Below are 19,108 nucleotides of genomic sequence, written 5' to 3' on the forward strand. Positions count from 1 at the left end.
TGAGGCACAAGGCTTATACACAAGAAATGTACAGTATCATGTGGACAGGGAGTACTATAATTTCTGTACGTGTTGGCTGAAGATAAACTTGAGTCTCAGTGCCACATTAAAGATGCTGTTTATTTTGTGTGTGTCTCCAATCTCCCCTGCTCAGAGGGGTATATGTGGGGTTGAGCTGTTTCATACCCACAAGTTGTATTTTACCAAAACGGTGCACACAAATACATTGTACTTTGATCTCTTTCCTCTTTTATTCTCAGTCAAAGCTCTGAATACAAGAATTACCTCCAATTAATCAGTTACTTGCCCAGTAAAGAGGAATTTCATTAGAAAGGCCTTTCAAGAAGTCAACCCAAGTCTAATAGGTGGAAAGCCAGGTAAAATGATGTGAAATACCCTCAGTCCATAGTCAGTGGACACAGCTAGAGACCTCTGTGCCACAAAGTGGGAGTGAGTCCGTAGTTTGCTGGGTCTCTTTTTCTCGTCTGAAATAGACAAGTACCTCTTAGACACTCTCTGAGAATACCAATTTCAAGCATCATTTACAAGGACAGAAACTTCAACTAGAATATCAGTTTTCTGCCTTCTAAATGGAGAGTTTACAGTCAGATCCGGTGAGAGGAATTCTGGGAAGAGAGTCTTCCACATTCTCTTCCTACTGAGCTGGGCCTTCATCGGTGCAGGGGGTTGCCAGTGAGGCTTTCTGGATGCCAGAGAAGCTGGTAAGGATTTGCAAAGATGAGCTTCATATTTCTTTCTATAGGGAAGAGTCTCTCATGGAATATATTTGAACTTAGTTAACCATATTTACCCTGTAGAAATTTTAATTGTTACGTTTTTTAGGAAAAGAATATCTTAGAGAAATACGTCAAAGAATTAACTGTTAAATTCGGTGGTAGTTTGTAGTCAGAAAAAATGTGTTTTTTGATTTTTATATGAGTGTATATTTTCTCATTAAATGAGATATAAAGGACAGATACTTTCGTATTCTAACTTAGATGCTTTTTTTAATTCAAAGGTGGGATTAGGGAGTTATGGTTGATTAGCACAGCAAGAAAAACAAGGTTGAAGAACTAGAATAAATGAAAGTAGACTTTTTCTTTCCATCCACAATGTAAACGCTCTCTTCTCCCCTCTTTCTTATTCTCACTCTCTTTCTCCTTTCTTTCAGTCTCTCTCTCTTTCTCTCCCTGTCTTTCTCTTCTATTTCCACAGAAGACTAGAGTGCTAAAAATCCTTATATTGGTACTAGTAACATTAGAAAATGTATAAATGTGTGAAGACTGTACACAACCATGTTTCCAAGCAGAGATTGACTGAGTGCCTGCAGTAGTTAGACTTGATGTGTTAAATTTTTTTTTATCTTTTATTGCACGGAGTGAATATTGTCTTTTTTGCTATCTATTGTGTGTCTCATGGTCTTGAACTGGCATGAGGGATTTACCTCTGCTTTATCTATTAAAAAGTATTTTCTGAGAAAAGCCATCATTAAAAATATGTTTCCAAGGGAAAGACACTTCTCCCATTTAGGGAATTTGATCAGTACTTAAACCACTCAGTGTTAATTTGTTTACAGGTAATCAATATGGTAACTGAAAGTAATGCTATCATTTTTCCTTGTGCGTATTAAAGCTGATTTTTTTAAATAAAAGGAGACTTTTATTATAAGGTCTACTTACCATAGACTATTTACTATTCAGAGTGCCCTGTGTCATTCTATTTTCTCCCAGTGAGTGCACTTTTAATATACATGGAAATTATGTAACTGGTCATTTAGTTACAACGTAAGTGATGTTCATCTTATTAAAATGCTGTATTTAGTGGCTGTCAATATTGCTATTATTTTACCTATATTCATCTACTACATCCAGTAACACACACACACACACACACACACACACACACACATATCTATCTTCCAAGGAGCTTAAAGTATTTCCTTCATATATATTTTTTTCTATGGAGTAGACACTATTTTACCATACAGAAAAGGACACAGAAATACTGAGTTGGGCCTAGAATCCAAATCATCTATCTCTGATGCTAACTACATGTTGCTATAAAGCAATCATAAATATCCATTAAGCAAATACTATGTGTCCAACATTGTTCTACAAGTTCTACGTAACGAGACCCATTTTAGCTTGCTAAGGCAGACCGCATCAATACCTCCATTTTGCAAATGAGGAAACAGGTATAGAGAGATTAAATAACTTGCAGGCTAGTAAGTGTCAGAGCCAAGCCCCATCCCAGTGTATCAACATCCAAAGTCTTACTGTAAGCACTGAGTTGTAATATACCCCCATCTATGAATTCCTGGTCTTTGAGTCACTGGTATGCTCTTGCACATCCATGTCTTTACATACTATGTCAGAGAAGTGTTTAACATGATACACCTGAAGCTTCAGTGTCCCTGCAAGTCTTGAGGATTGGTGGGGATTGCAGAGTGTTCCAGAAGGAGAGAAACTGTTTACAATCAAGAAGCATTTGGGGCCCCTGGGTGGCTCACTCAGTTAAATGTCAGACTTCAGCTCAGATCAGTTCTCAGGGTTCCTGAGTTCAAGCTCCACATCAGACGCCCCGCTCTGGTGAGTGTGAGCCCCACATCAGGCTCCCCGCTCTCAGCAGCAGAGCTTGCTTCAGATCCTCTGTGCTCCTCTCTCCTCCTCTCTCTTTGCCCCTCTCCCTCTCTTTCTGTCCTTTCCCTGCTTATACACTCTGTCTCAAAAATAAATAAACATTAAAAAAAAAAAGCATTTCACTGTAAGCATTTCTGATAAGTTGTCCACAGATCTCAAAAGAAAGAGGCATAAAATTCCAATTTCCTAGACATTTATTATAATTTCTTTTTTATTCTATATAAATATTCCCTTTCATATCCACTTTTGTTATTTCCTTCTTTTCCTTAAAGAGAGCACCCAAATTGTAAAAATGTTTTATTCCCATGATACCTGGATTCTCCCCCTACTTACCCTTGTTTTTTTACATCATCCATTTTATACTTATGAACATGCTGAATGCTAGGTGCCACTGGGAAGGGCTAGTTGTATAACCAGGATCAGACTTGCCTCGGAAGGTAACTGATCATTTCAGGAGCTGCTGCAAATGTATATATATAGTTTTTTAAGACAGTAGAAGATAGTAGAGCCTACTGACATGTAATACTCAGGCATGATGGAAATATACCTGGCCAAAAAGCACTACCTTTATACTAATGTTTAACCCAACACACAGATAACTGTGCCTTTCAAAAAATTTTTAATGCAATTCACAGGCAGAAATACATGTTGTGCATGACTGTCATGACCCATTGTCTTAGTCCATTTGAACTACCATAACAAAACACCACAGACTGGGTAGCATGTAAACAACAGAAATTTATTTCTCACAGTCTGGAAGCTAGAAAGTTCAAATTAAGGCATCAGCATGGTTGAGTGAGGGCCCTCTTTCTCATTGATAGCCAGGGTTTTTCATTATGTCTTTACATGGTAGAAGAGCCTAGGAGCCTCGCTGGAGCCTTTGTTATAAGGCACTAATCCCATTCATAAGGGTTCCACCCTCCTAATACTATCACCTTTGGGGGTTAGGATCTAAACATAGGAATTCAGGCGTGCCTGGGTGGCTCAGTCGGTTAAGCATCCAACTTTGGATCAGGTCCTGATCTCATGGTTCGTGAGCCCGGTGTCGGGCTCTGTGCTGACAGCTCAGAGCCTGGACCCTGTTTCAGATTCTGTCTCCCGCTCTCTCGGACCCTCCCCTGCTCACACACTCACACTCTCTCTCTCTCTCTTTCTGAAATAAAACATTAAAAAAAATTTAAACATATGGATTCAGACCATAGTACCCATTAAATGGATTTCACAGCTCACCAGTGGGTGACAGATTTTAGTTTGAAAAACAGTGCAAGAACACATTGGCACCTTCAAATTTTTTTTTTCCCTGTAAGCAATGTACAGACATGAGGAAATGGACTTCCTTGTCCCATCACTTTCCACAATGAGAAATAGGACTAACTGTTCCAGAGAGAAACTAATCATTGACAATAAGGAGAAATCAGTCATCCAAAGTAGTAATGAGATTGTGATTGGTTTGTTGGTTCATTTATTAATTGGGAGTGAGCCTTTCCATGGCTTTTACTGCCCATTTTACACAGGTGCTCCACACTGGTTCATCGGCTACATTGTCTAATCATCCACAGGAGGCTAATTTAAATGGCTATGCTATTGGTGATTAAGCCATCAGTTGATAATGGAACCAGTGGTTGTTAGTTTAAATTCCCCTCCAAAGAATTTTTTCCCAAAGTATTTAAATACAGAAACTAGCTCAAGATAGTGATTAAGAGACTTAATACACTGGATAAAGAGTGATGTTCTTCCACAGGATACAATTACTGAAAATAGTCAGCATATGTTAGCTAAATTGCATGTTTTGTGAAAAAGAAGAATGTAGAGAACTGAATGAATACTCAGTGTCTCTGTAGAACGACAGTTTCACAGGGTTTCTGTTTGTATCCTGTGTCTTCCCCAAAATAAAATTCATCAAGAACTTTAGATACTGTCACCCTTGGAACATGAATTTGTGAACTAGAACTTCTTCGTCATGTAAAATGAACTAGTTTGTAATCGGGGAAGCTTAATGTAGATACTCATTGGCGGGATAGAGGTGCAGATGAACTTTTAGTTATGAATTTAGTAATTTGTTTTCATCCGTAATGGGATGTATTTAACATGTCAGACACAGGTGGGAATTTGGAAGTCACTGGGGAACTTCACACTGAATTGAAGACTTTAAAAATTAGGAGAGTTTGTTTGTAAATACTTTTTAATGTATTTGCAAAGTGTACGGTAATCATTGTAACAGCCATTGGGGCAAGCATCTATTAAGCAGTGATTCCCACTTTTTGGATGAGGTCATCAGGGACCTTTCCAGTAGATTTCTTTGGTATGAGGAAGGTTCTGTTCTTCACTCACTGCATTACATGAACTATTTTAGCTCACCGAATTTGATGTCTTGACAAATGTAGATTGTTGAAGTTGTAGATAAGTAAGGAAAATTGTTATATAAATCTCTCCCTGCTATGTAAGCTGTTCATAATTTTCTTCTCACTATACAAACTTGCTGAGAACCACTTTTGGGACACTTTATGTTCCAATAATTTGTTCCTCTGCCTAAGTGAGCAGGTCGATGGCTGGTCCTTTTTCTCAGTGCCTGCAAATTTTTAACCCGTTTATATTTGAGGAACCATCTAAGGAAGATGCAGCTGTGTAGTTAAGTCCTACTTGCTCAATCTTGTTCACTGATAGAGGCAGGGTACTATCCCTAACTGAATGGATGAGGAAACTAAAACACTGGTGGAAATAAACATTTATTAAACATTTGTTTAGATTAACATTCAATGCCATCCATTGTCTTGGGAGCTATGTCATTCTTTTTCCTGCTAGCATGTCAATTAAACCTTGATCCCCAAAGGCTTTTTATTATCCCTATCTTACAAATGAAAACAATGAGACTCAGAACTAAATCACCTCTGCAGAAGGTCTGAGAGCTAGTTAGCAGCTGAGTCAGAATCTAAGAGATGTGTCTGAAGACAAAGTTTGCTATAACTTGCTTTTATAGGTCCCAGATTAATCTGGGGCTGTTCTAGGAATAGAACCCAACCTCCTACCTTTCTGACCAACATTTTTTTACTAGACTATGCTGCATCATAACATAGCTACAGCTCTATCAGTTCAGAGCAAGATTGTCTTCTCAATATGGGCACTTGACTAATGAAATAGCTTAGGTGAAGTGTCCAGAGCTTTCCAGTGAGAGGCTAGTCATTCAATTAGTCATCCAACTACATGTTCATGACACAGCAAACAGGGGGCCTGAGTCAATCAAAATCAATTCTCCTTTTACAAGTGTAACCAAGTGCTGTTGCCATAAGGGAAAAAACTTGGTTTCATTAATTAAAAAGCAGCTGTGGTGGTTGACTGATGACTGAGCAAAGCAGTCTTGCTTACTCTATAGATGAAGCCTTTTCATTGTGGCCATACCATACTCTGTCTTCAGAGTTCATTTTTAAGAGCTCCAAGCTCAACTTTCCCTTTTGTGATTTTCCGGCACAAGGTTGTTCTAATCTATGATAACAACAAATATGAATGGCTGTTCTCTACATTTCCTTTCTCTGAACAGTGCTGTGTGGTAACCATTGCTTTATTCAATCAAGATAGATGCAAAAGAAATAATTAACATTCTCCAAGCCAATTCAATTCCACGAATATGGAATATATGAATATCCTACTGCATGCCAGGTGTAGTCATTGATCCTACGAGGTTACATAGATGAATATGTAGTTTATCAAGGGAGGAGAAAAATGTGCACAAATAACTCAATAGCTCTAGCATAAATCACACTGTGCTGTCATAAAGGTACGTGATAGAAAAGCTACTTCTTGTTGGGAGAATAAGCCATGTATCAAAGAGGAAGAAACATTTTATCTGGTTTTAGAAGACAAAGAATGCTTAAATTTTAGTCAGAGAAGCACTTTGAATGATAGGGGAGAGGAAAGGAAGAACATTACAGGCAAGGGAGGCAACATGAGTAAAGGTGTATTGGTGTGAAAAACATATGGGTAAAAAAATTCAAGTAGCACCATATAGAGAGACGAGGAAAGGGAAAAGTCTATTGAGATTCAAGGAGCAGATGAATCTAGAAAACTTTGTGAGGCACAATTACCAAGCAGTGCTCATAAGTTGCAACCTCATTTTATAGAAAATGAGATCTTTAGGAACAGTTGTTTAAGACATATAGCGATTTCAAGATGAAAATGACTATCAGTAGGTTAAGAAATAGAAAGTGATTCTAACCATCTCAAAATAATACTTAAGAAAAGTTTAAATAAATTTCACCTATATATATATATTTTTTGAGTGAGTTTCAATCTTGGATGTCAATTCTCCAACTCACTATTTGAAATACACTCTCCACTCCAGACTTCTGTTATGAAGCAAATGCGTGAGAAGGTAATTTTATCTGAAATACATACTGGGGAGAATGATTATATGCAAGAGCATTTTCCTTTCCGAGATGGTAGAGAAAGCTATCTCAGCCATGCTGTTTTGAAATCATGATCTCTTAGCATTATGGTGAGGATCTAATTTGGGCAATACAGTTCTAGAAACAGAATCGTGCAGGTGCTATGTAGAAACTTTTTGTCTTTCTGCATTAGATGTGCTACTTGAAGGAGACTGATAGCCTAGCCCTTGCTTTGCCTATTTTGTGAAGATTCTGAAAACTCACAGAGTTTGAGCAAGAAGATACTGAGAACATAAATAGCAAAGGATAAGGCATCATGAATTTAAAAAATTTTAACATTTATTTATTATTGAGAGAGAGAGAGAGAGAGAGAGAGAGCATGAGCATGGGAAGGGCCGAGAAAGGGGGAGACACAGAATCTGAAGCAAGCTCCAGGCTCTGAGCGCTCAGCACAGAGTCTGACGTGAGACTCGAACTCACAAAGGATGAGATCATGACCTGAGCCGGAGTCGGATGCTTAACCGACTGAGCCACCCAGGTACCCCATTTTATTCTTATTTTTATTGCCTTTGAGAGGCAAACAAGCTGGTCATCTGGATTCCTTTGCCTCAATATTGGCCTGGCCATTATTTTAACCATTTTTAAAAAATATTTTATTTTATTTATTTTAAAATATCTATTTTTGAGACAGAGACAGAGCATGAGTGGAGGAGGGGCAGAAAGGAAGACCAAATTTCTTAGTTTTAAGTAATGTCTGAGCCAGTCAGGTACCCCTGACCTGGCCATTTTAATCACAGGTATTTTTGAAAATGACTGTTCTGTGACTGTACTTGAATATCCTGTATTTCTTTGCACTATAATGTGCAAGTGTACTCACATTAACAGAGGGCATGTTTCTAATCCTTGTCTTTTTTATTTATTCATGGCTTAATTTTAATGCTTCATCAGTGCTTTAAATGCCTCAAATAAGAATAATGCCCGAACTAGGGTGATTTTCACCTTTTTATTAGCAAATGTGAAACATATGTAACTCATAATCACCTGGTTGTTCTTAGCCCAGGGCATCTGGAGAGCACTTTCAAGATTTCTGCTCTCCTCAGGCACTCACCAAAGGGAATGCAAGATTCAGTCGTTTTAACTTACAAATCAAGTCCAGATTTGATTATTAAGGTTTTCTATTTCCTACTTGCTATCACAAACCCATCCTGAAATTTTATATCCCTCCTAGACATTTTAAGCAAAATGTTTAAAGGAAAATGGCCAAACACTAATGAAGACTTCCAAGAGGAGAGGGTGTGAGATTGAGCCAAGAGCTGAGTTTCGGGTTTGTTTGGAGGAAGGCAAATTGTAGAATATGGATAGTCTCTTTTTTAATTAATCTGTGCATTAAACCCTTTTCCAAACAGTCCCCAAATTTCTGTAGTTATACGTACCTATACTGTGTACACTGATTGCATACATGTCAATCCAGGTAAGTTGCAGAGAGGGACTAATTCTCTTCTTGGCTCAATTACAAGGTGCAGTGGTGGAGGGGCACCTGCGTGGCTCAGTCGGCAGAGGGTCAGACTTCAGCTCAGGTCATGATCTCACAGTTCAGGAGTTTAGAGTTCCAGCCCCACATCAGGCTCGCTTCTTTCAGCACAGAGCCTGCTTTGTATTCTCTGCGCTCTTCTATCTCTGTCCCCCCTATGCTTGTGCTCTATCAAAAATAAATAAAACTTAAGAAAAAAGATACAATGTTGGGACAGAAAGAATAGCTTAATTATAATTCTTTCAAATAAGAAGTTATCTTTAGTATCATTGGGACAGAGAATCATGAGAAATTTCTGAATTGCTGGTTCTACACATAAGTGTGTTGATGCTTGATGCAGGTTTTCTTATTTGTGAATAATCATTTTAATATGATAATAAATGAAAGCACCCCCCCAATGTCTTTAATTTATTTGTTATTATTAGTACTTGAGATGTTCTTCACACAGTCTCCTTCTCTTTGTCACATTGTGACCTCCTCTTTGCCCTAAACCACACAATCTCCGGTAGCCCCATGGTGCTGTCCCCATTATAGTATCTTTTCTTCATACCTGTTATCTCTACCAGATGTTTTCTCATTTATGTAATTATTGTTAAGATACCATCCCTCCATTCTAGGATGTAAGCTTCATGATGGCAGGAACCTTTCCTGTCTTGTTCACAATTATATTGACCACCTAAATCTGTCTGTGATGAGGTATGAGCTCAATTATCAACAGGGTATAGGTTTTGATAAATTTTGGACTTATTGCTTATAGAATTAGGAAAATACTGTATTCATTATTTAAGGTGTATTTTTCAGAATATATACTTTGAATATCCCTTTGAAGTAAAAATGTCCATGTGAAAATGTTGGAGGCTAAAATACTTGCTTCTCTGGTTTCACCATCCTGCTGTGAACTGAATTGTGTGTCCTCTCCCCACCATATTCACACATTGAAGCCCTAATCCCCAGTGTGACTACATTTGGAGATAGAGATTTTAAGAGGTGATTAAGTTAAATGAGGTCATAAGGGTGGAGGCCCTAATCCAATGGCATCAGTGTCCTTATAAGAACAAACACCAGATAACTTACTCTTTCCATTCTGTTGAGGACAAAGTAGCTATCTACAAGCCAGAAAGAGCTCCAGCCCAGAAGTTGATTTTGCCAGTGACTTGACCTTGGACTTCCGAGCCTCTCTAGAACGATGAGAAAATAATTTCTGTTGTTTAAGTCATCCAATCTATGGTAATTTTTTTATGGAAGCCCAGTCAAACTAATATACTTACTAATTAACAAACAATGATCTTTAATGACCCTATTAGAAAAATTTTTATTTTCCATGCTATATCATGCTATGTCATTCAGGTCTTGTTAGGCTTGTATGCCACTGATAACATTACTATGGCTGTGGTGATTGGTGGGAGTGAATGAGGAAGGGGGGAAGCACTTCTGTAAGATCAAAGTTGAAGTTTCCACATTATGAAGCTTTTCCTTTTATAAACTTCATCACTTATTGCATGATAGTTTCCAAAAATGGATGGCATTATGTGGACAAGGACAGCACCTTACTTGTTCTATTACAGCTACTTCCGTTTTAGATTGATCAAGGGGTAGTCTTCTGGGAGAAGGTGTATCTTAAAATGGTGTAATAGTCTCTGAGATCGGGAAAGTGTTAGGGTGCCTGATTGGCTCAGTCAGGACAGTAGAGCATGCAACTTTTGATCTTGGGGTCATGAAGTCAAGCCCAATATTTGGCACGGAGATTACTTAAGGAAAATTTTAAAAAGAAAATGTTTCAATGTGCAATTTTTTAACAGTCCTTGGACGTTAGGAAAATAGATGAAGACCAAAATCGTGAGTATAAAATAACTTGTAAGTCCTTCTGACCTTTTTTCAGGAAGCAGATATAGCACACACAGAGTAAAAACTAACTAATGTGTGTACATTATTAACCTAAAAACACCTTCAAACATTTAGTGACCTAGTTTTCTCTTTTATTTTGTTTTCAAGACATAAAGGCCACAGGTGTCTGTGAGACTGAAGGAAAGTCATTGCAGCTAAAGGTTCATCCAAATAGTGATTATTTTTAAAGTTATATCGGTCATTTAAAAATGCTTTCTATACTGATAATCGAAATTAATGGATGAAGCAGGTGCATACGTTGTTTTAATTAACAACAGCTGTGCTATAGCAACATTATAGGCGTTTATTATGGCATCGTTTATTAAGAATATGTTACCAATGCATTTTATAACATGCATTATAAAAAGTTGTTAAAGGATATGACTACATCTTGGAATCATCCAATAAATATTAATAAAGCATTTATGATTGTGCCATTAATTTAAAATGCTATCATTATCTTTCAAGCAGGTGTCAGCATCAAGTGCCAACAAGCTGTTCCTGACCACATCAGTGGTAGTAATGATTAGCAGTTTCCCTGAGTATGTGTTAAGCATCCTCCCCTCTATTAGTTTGGAAGTACTCACCTTCTAAACGGTAGCTCCTAAGTCTCTCTTTGTGCTCTCTGAATCTTAATAGAAAAAAAAAATCCCCCAAATCTTACCTACTACATTTTAAACTATAGCTACTTGTAACTCACGTATTACATACTGGTTATGGTTGAATTTTCCTTGCTTTATGTAAGTAATATGTGGCTAATTTTCCTTTAGTTCTGTTTTTTTTTTTTTACATTACCAAATATATTTATTGAAAAAGAGTACTTAAGGCCTGGTGGATCCTATAGCTTATTAATTACTCTGAAATCTCATCAATCAGCTTGTAATTTGCTATTACTTAGGTAACAGTGCTGAATGGAGTGACTAAATACAGGGCCATTTATTTCAATCAGTCATTTGTTTTATGTTATATCAGTTTGGAAAAAGTAATAGGAAAGAATCTTCCCTAGATGAATGTGCTAAAAATAGACAACAATTTTGAAATTAGAGACTCTTGGATAAATCAATGGAAAGTCATGAAATGTGTTTCTTTTAAAATGCAGAAATTTTAAAGACCTGTAAATTGTAGCTATCATGGCTACTAAGGTCTAAACTCAAACAAAAACAATCACAATATTGGCATCATTCCTACCCTTGTGATACAGAATACAAAACAATGAATAACTGGTATTTAGCTATAATTCTTTTACTTTTCTTTGTAAAAAAGTTTTAAAGGTTTATTTATTTATTTTGAGGGACAGAGAGTACAAGAAGGGAGGGGCAGAGAGGAAGGGAGAGAGAAACTAAGCAGGTTCCATGCTCTCATCACAGAGCCCATCCTAGGGCTTGATCCCACAAACCGTGAGAGCATGACCTGAGCTGAGATCAAGAGTTGGATGCTTAACTGACTGAGCCACCAGGCTCCCCTTACTTTCCTTTTCTTTCTTTTTTTTTTAAGTTTATTTATTTTTGATTGAGAGAGAGAGAGAGAGAGAGAGAAAGGGAGAAGGGTGGAGGGGCAGAGAGAAAAGGTAAGCGAGAGGATGTGAAGCAGGCTCTGTGCTGTCAGCACAGAGTCTGATGCAGGAGTCAAACCCACAAACCGTGAGACCATTATCTGAGCTGAAATCAAGTGTCACACACTCAACCTACTGAGCCACCTAAGCGCTCCCCCTTACTTTTCGTAAATGGAGTCCTATGAAGTATTTCCCACCCACACACCCCCAAAAAGCCCATTAGCAATGAATTTGGTATTTCTGGGCTAACTAAGCAAATGTTGATTTCACCTTTCATTGTCAGTGGTTAAATCTCTTAAACTCTCTGTTCTCACTTAAGCTAGTTTTATGCTTTCTAGCTTAAATCCTTTAGCTTTAAACTAAGACAAAAATTTACAACAGCCCTTTGGCTGAAGAATGCTTATAAACTTTCTTCTCCCATCTTAACAAATCTAGAAGACAACCATGTTGCCCTTCTAATAGGTCCTGTTCTTAAAGTTTTCTTTCATTTAAAGGAAGGCTAACAAAAGATCAGTGTTGGCGAGGATATGGAAAAATTGGAACCCATATATAAGACTGGTGAATGTAAACTGGTGTAGCCACTGTGGAAAATAAACTAAAAAAAAAACTAAAAATAGAACTACCAGCAACTATCCAGCAATCCCACTTCAGGGTATATATCTCCCCACAAATTGAAATCAGGATCTTGAACAGATATTTGCACTCTCATGTTCATTACAGTATTATTCAAAAGAGCCAAGAAATGGAAACAATCCAAATGTCCATCAACAGATGAACAGATTAGGAGCACCTGGGTGGCTCAGCCAGTTAAGTGTCCAACTTCTGCTCAGATCATGATCTCACCTTGAGTTGGAGTCCTGCATCAGGCTCTGTGCTGACAGCTCAGAGTCTGGAGCCTGCTTTGGATTATATGTCTCCCTCTCTCCCTGCCCCTCCCCGCCATTCTCTCTCTCTCTCTCTCAAAAATAAATAAACATTTTTTAAAAATTAAAAAACAGATGAACAGATTTTAAAGATGTGTTATATGCATGCAATGGAATGTTTTTCAGCCTTTAAGAAAAAGGAAATCCTACCATTTGCATGGCATGAACTGACTTGGAAGACATTATTCTGAGTGAAATAAGCCAGTCACAGAAAGAAAGTAGTGTATTTGTCCACATATGTGAGATATCTAAAATAGTCAACCGTGGGGTGCCTGAGTGGCTCAGTCGATTAAACATATGACTCTTGATTTCACCTCAGGTCATGATCCCAGGGTAGTGGGATTGATCCTGCTTAAGATTCTCTATCTCTCTTTCCCTCTGCCCCACAAGCCTGCTTGTGCTCTCTCTCTCTCTCTCTCAAATAAAAAAATAAAATAAAATAAAATAAAAGTCAAACTTATGGATGCAAATAATAGAAAGATGGTTGACAAGATGTGGGGAGAGGGAAATCAGAGTGGTTGCTTAATGGGTATAATGTTATACAAGATTAAGTTCTGGAGATCTCTACAAACACAGTGCCTATCATTAACAATAAAATTAAGAGAGTAGATCTGTTAATTGTTCTTATGAAAAAAAAATGTTGGGAAGACAAGGAAACCTTTCTAGGTGATGCATATGTTTACCTTGATTGTGGCGATGGAATCACAAGTGTATGGGTATTTCCAAACCCATCAAATTGCATACATAAAACATGTACTGTTCTTGGTACATCAATTATACCATAATAAAACTGGGGTGGGGGGGAAGGAAGGCAAAATCCCCAAGAACTCAGATCTTTAGCCCTGTTTTGTTGGTAGGTTTTCAAGCAATTTTTTATGGTTAGAGTTGATTTCTAAATTTTCTTATTTTAAAAACAGAAATTAAAATAGAAAATGATTTTAAAAGAAAGAAAAAAAGAAGGATAAAAACTCAAAGATTTCTTTGTATAAGAGTGGTTGTGATTTTATATATGTATTATGCATGTGATGTAGTGCAACACTGTATGGTTTCCATGTGACTTTTGATTTCCTTATATCATTTACAAGTATTTTATTTTTTAGGATCAAAACACTTAAACTTCTAATTCCTCCATATATGTTGGGTGCACTTGGACTTAAGTGGAGGACTTGCAAGGTCTGTGGTAAAAATGTTACTCTGAAGTAGCAGTAGCAAGAGTTTGGGTGTAGTAATATATAGCAGGAGCAGTACCAGGAGTCGTAATAAGATGACCTTAGTAATGCTTTTGTTTGTTTTTCTAAGTTCCGGAGCCTAGCTAATCTTCACAGCTGACATCAAAGCTCTGTGAATAGATTGAAAGAATCTGACTGTGATCATTTGAGAGTCATAATCTGTTCCACAAACTATGTATTTCTGCTTTAAAATCCTTTGTCTCCTTGTTTATGAAGTGAGTAAAACATACATGTCTTTTATTTCTTAGAAATGTTATAAATCAAATTTAAGAACTAAGAAATCACGGAGGAGCCAGCAATTTTGCCCTTCCTGTCTGGTGGACCTTATGGTGCTCTGCACCAGAGAAAACACCAAGTGTTCACTTGTTGAATCTAAAGTGGTAGCATTTTTGTACAGTTACACAAATGATGAGCAATATCAGTTTGTTGTTTTTCCTTGAGTGGCTTCAAAGCATTGCACACTTAAGTGACATAATTGGCCCAAGGAAATTCTTTGCAGAAAATACAAATGAATAAAATTACGGGATTGAAATCTTCCAGACTCTAAAATTTGAGGGGGCTGTCCGTAAATGAATTCTCATTTCTAAAGGTGATAAATTCTCATTTATCACCTAACGTTAATCTGTGCGTATTATGATCAATTTTAGAAAATCGATGAAAAGTTGTGTTTTCAGAAACTGGACAATTTTAGGGCTCTGAATGGCTTTCTTAAAAGTAATGACTCCTAAAACCATGTATCTTTTTTTATTTAAGAAAGTTACTTACATAGGATTATGGTTTATAATTTTTCAAACTCTGCTTGTTTTGTTTTTAATGGTAAAGAAACACCATAACTTGTAAAGTTTGAGCACATCACATACTTTATATAATGGAAACTATTAGCTAACATTAACTGAGCACTTGAGATACTGAATATTCTAAACTTCTGCATCTTTGAATAATTGAATCTTCCTAATAATCCAATAAGGTAGACACTATTATGATTTCCATATTACAGAACAGGAAACTGAAGTACTGACAAATGAAGTCATTCTTCACTCTTTTTTTTTTTTAATTTTTTTTTAATGTTTTATTTATTTCTAGGAGAGAGAGAGAGAAAGAGAGACAGTGTGAGCAGGGGAGGGTCAGAGAGAGAGGGAGTCACAGACTCTGAAACAGGCTCCAGGCTCTGAGCTGGCAGTCAGCACAGAGCCCGACGCGGGGCTCGAACCCACGAACCGCGAGATCATGCCCTAAGCGAAAGTCGGACGCTTAACCGACTAAGCCACCCAGGCGCCCCTGAAGTGACTCTTTCTAAGGGCTAATAGATATAAGTGGAGGAATCAGAATTTGGATCCAGGATAGAAACAAAGCCTAAGCTTACAAGATGTGCAGAGATGAGTCCACCACCTTGTATAAATTCAAACCCATCTCTTGAGGGCAGTACCTAAAGAAAATGACCCAGTGCGGCAGATTGATTTCACTTTAAATTTATTACCTCAAATCTCAGATAGGCTCTCCATATGGTCCAAGCATGTTACCACTTTTGTATAATAAACTTCATCCCTTGCTTTACATGATGGCAATTTCATAATTTCTCACCTCTTCAAATGCTCACAATCAGCTTCATTGTTGCTTAAAAAAAAAAAAAAAAAGGCCACGGGACACCTGGGTAGCTCAGTCGATTGAGTGTCAGACTTCAGCTCAAGTCATGATCTCACAGTTCCTGAGTTTGAGCTCACATCCGGCTCGCTGCTATCAGTGCAGAGCCACCTTCAGATCTTCTGTCCCCTCCCCCCACCTCCGACCCTCTCCCCACTTGTGCTCTCTTTCTCTCAAAAATAAATACATCTTTTAAAAACATTAAAAAAAATGTTTTTAATATAGAAACAGGGGCACCTGAGTGGCTCAGTTGGTTGTGTGTCCCACTCTTGATTTTGGCTCAGGTCATGATCCCAGGGTCATGGGATTGAGCCCCATGTTGGGCTCTGTGCTGAGCGTGGAACCTGCTTAAGATTCTCTGTCTCCCTCCCTCTGCCCCTCCCTCCCACCAGCACTCTCTCTAAAATAAAAATAAAAATTAAGTTAAAATTAAATTTAAAAAATGGAAACAGATAGAATAGCACTTTACCTGTCACCGAATCTGCAAACCTTTAGAAATCTTTTTTTCCCCTAATACAACTAAACAAGAGTTTCTCTTCCTTTCAGGAAAAGTTCTTCTACAAGTGTGTTGGATTCATCATCATTCACCAGCTTAGTCTAGCTCCTCTCAGCTAAATTAGTGTTCTCTCTCCCTCTCTTTCTCTGCAATGGACCATACCCGTTGCTTTCAGTCTGCTCTGTATTTCTCATCCCTAAAACCATGCAGATCAACCTCCCTGGAACCCCTTATCTTGTCCCATCTCTCATGCCATTTTTCTCTTCACAGCCAACTACTCTTCTTGACTTTTCCACTTCCTCATATTTGTTCTCTTGTCATTCTAATTCAGCTTGGTGTCTGCTCCTCAAAAAGCTAATTTGTAGCAGGATGCCAAGTATACGAGGGCACCTTCTGTCCTTATTATATTCTACCTGTTGGCAATATTCAACATATTTACTCCCATTAAACACTGGCACAGCAACGTAGTTGAGAACCCTCAGAGAAAGATACCACATACGTTCAATTTGCTGTTTTATTTTTACTTCACCTCTCGATGTTCCATGCAAGAATAATCAAGTTTGAGGTAATTTGGTAAAGTATGAACCTCTATTTTATTATACCAGCACCTGAAGATGCAGCCTAGTTAACAACTCTGATTCAGCTCTTCCTGTAAAATGGAGTCCAGTTCTGTAATTCCTCTCTCATCCATTCTAACTTAATTCATTACTTTGTTTCTTTCATTAATTATAACTACCTTCTAGGGCCCTGTCCTGCCTCAAACAGGTTTTAATTGCCATAGCAGTTCTTCAGACATATGGTCTATTATTGATTTAGTTCCTCCTGAATCAGCCGTGTGTTCTTACCAGCCCCATCCTTTTTCTTTTTGGCTTTGTCCAGCTGTGGCCTCTAGTTTTATTCTGTTTTGTTTTTCATGATCCTTCTTTTTAAATTTTTTAAAATGCTTATTCATTTTTTTTGAGAGAGAGAAAGAGTGTGAACCCAGGAAGCGAGAGAGAGGGAGACACAGAATCTGAAGCAGGTTCTAGGCTCTGAGCTGTCGGCACAGAGTCCAACATGGGGCTTGATAGCAGGTCCTTCTTAAGTAAGAACATCCCAGTCTGGATATTTACCCAACTTCTTTGTCTGCAGTATTCACTGACTTACCTGGTACTGTTTACCATTTTTGTTATTTTATTTTATTTTATATGAGAGAGAGAAAGAGTACGAGCAGGGGGGATAGGAGCTCAGAGAGAGAGAGAGAAAGAGAGAGAGAGAGAATCCTAAGCAGGACGCATGCTCAGTGAAGAACCCAACATAGGACTCAATCCCAGGATCCTGGGATCATGACCTGAGCCGAAATAGAGTCCCATGCTCAACCTGCTGAGCCACTCAGGATTTTTTTTGCCATTTTTCTTAAATCTACTGAAACGCATTTTTGCTCATGGGTTCTGAATTGGACCTAAGTTACAAGCATTAATATTTATAAGCAGAAAACATTATTCCTGAGATTTTTGGATTTCAAAGCATTTAGATCCCACCTACTCTTTTGATTTATTTAAAAATGTGTCCCCTCATATGTGGCAGAATTATATGACCTTCCTGGTTCTCAAATCCATGCTCAATCAGTTTTTGCTCTGGGACACAGGATGATGCAAAGTTTCCATCGAGTAAACTTAGATATTTTTGTCTTAAAAAATATATGTTTAGAAGGTGGCCACCCGACATTTGCCTCAGCACCATTTTAAAGTTTTGACAAAATGTGCAAGTGGCAAAATTATTATAACGTTGCTAATATACTAAGAATTAGTCATCTAAATTTACATGTCTTTCGAAGTTACTAAAATTATGCCTTGAGTTTAGAAAAAAAACTTGACAACAAAGAAAATCTGAAATGTTACCAAAATATAGGGTAAAAAGTTATCAAAAAGCTTGCTTTTCCCATATCTCTTTAAGAGATTTTTTTTTCACCAGTCTTTTATACAGAGGGGTGAAGCTGGAGATGGACATCTGAAAGGAGCATCTATCATAAACCGTGAGAATGATTAATCCTCTGGGTCATATATTCTCCCATCATTTGCTCATGGCCAGATTCCTTTCGAGCCTAAAACTAATTCCATTCATGCTCTGGGCCTGGAGCACCAAGCTCATTTGCATAATACATTTAGCACTCACTGGATGCCGAGGGTAGATTAATAATCTGATTTGGAGAATAGTGAACAATTGTTTTGTGAAGTTGCAATTGTTACTGCTTTCGGGGTGCTTGAATTACAAACCCAGTGACAAGGAGCATATTGATCCAAGCATGTTTGTGCTGCAGAAATAAATATCACAGAGATACCAATATTTGAATTTAAAATATGGCAGTATTGTCCGACGTTCACTGCCTTTTGGCAGGCAATTCAGTGAATCTGTGAACGTATTCATGCGAATAATTGTTCATGATCACACAAAATCTCTTGACTGCTATTGTTAGCACCAGCCATGCGATGCTATAGCAGGAGTTTTGGAACTACCTTTGAATTTTTCTGAATGGAACACATACCCAGGGGGACAGAGAAGGGTTCAAGCTGGGTTGCATTTATTTTTGGTTCTCTGTCTGTTCTCCTCATAACTCACAGCACTGTAATCCAAACCGTATTTTTATAAAATGTAGAACTTCTTGGTTCAGGCAAGTGTTAATTGAATACTGTGTCTGTAGCACCAACGATAGCCAGAAAGTCAATTATTTTCCTATTTTGTGAGCCTATAACAATCCCAACCCCACCCGTCACTATTGAGCAAGTGTATGCATTCCTTTAATAATGTTTTTCACCTATCAATGATCTTTTGGCAAGGGCCATGTGACCACAACA

The sequence above is a fragment of the Crocuta crocuta genome, unplaced genomic scaffold (genome assembly GCF_008692635.1).
Source record: "Crocuta crocuta isolate KB4526 unplaced genomic scaffold, BGI_CrCroc_1.0 scaffold102, whole genome shotgun sequence".
Lineage (NCBI taxonomy): Eukaryota > Metazoa > Chordata > Mammalia > Carnivora > Hyaenidae > Crocuta > Crocuta crocuta.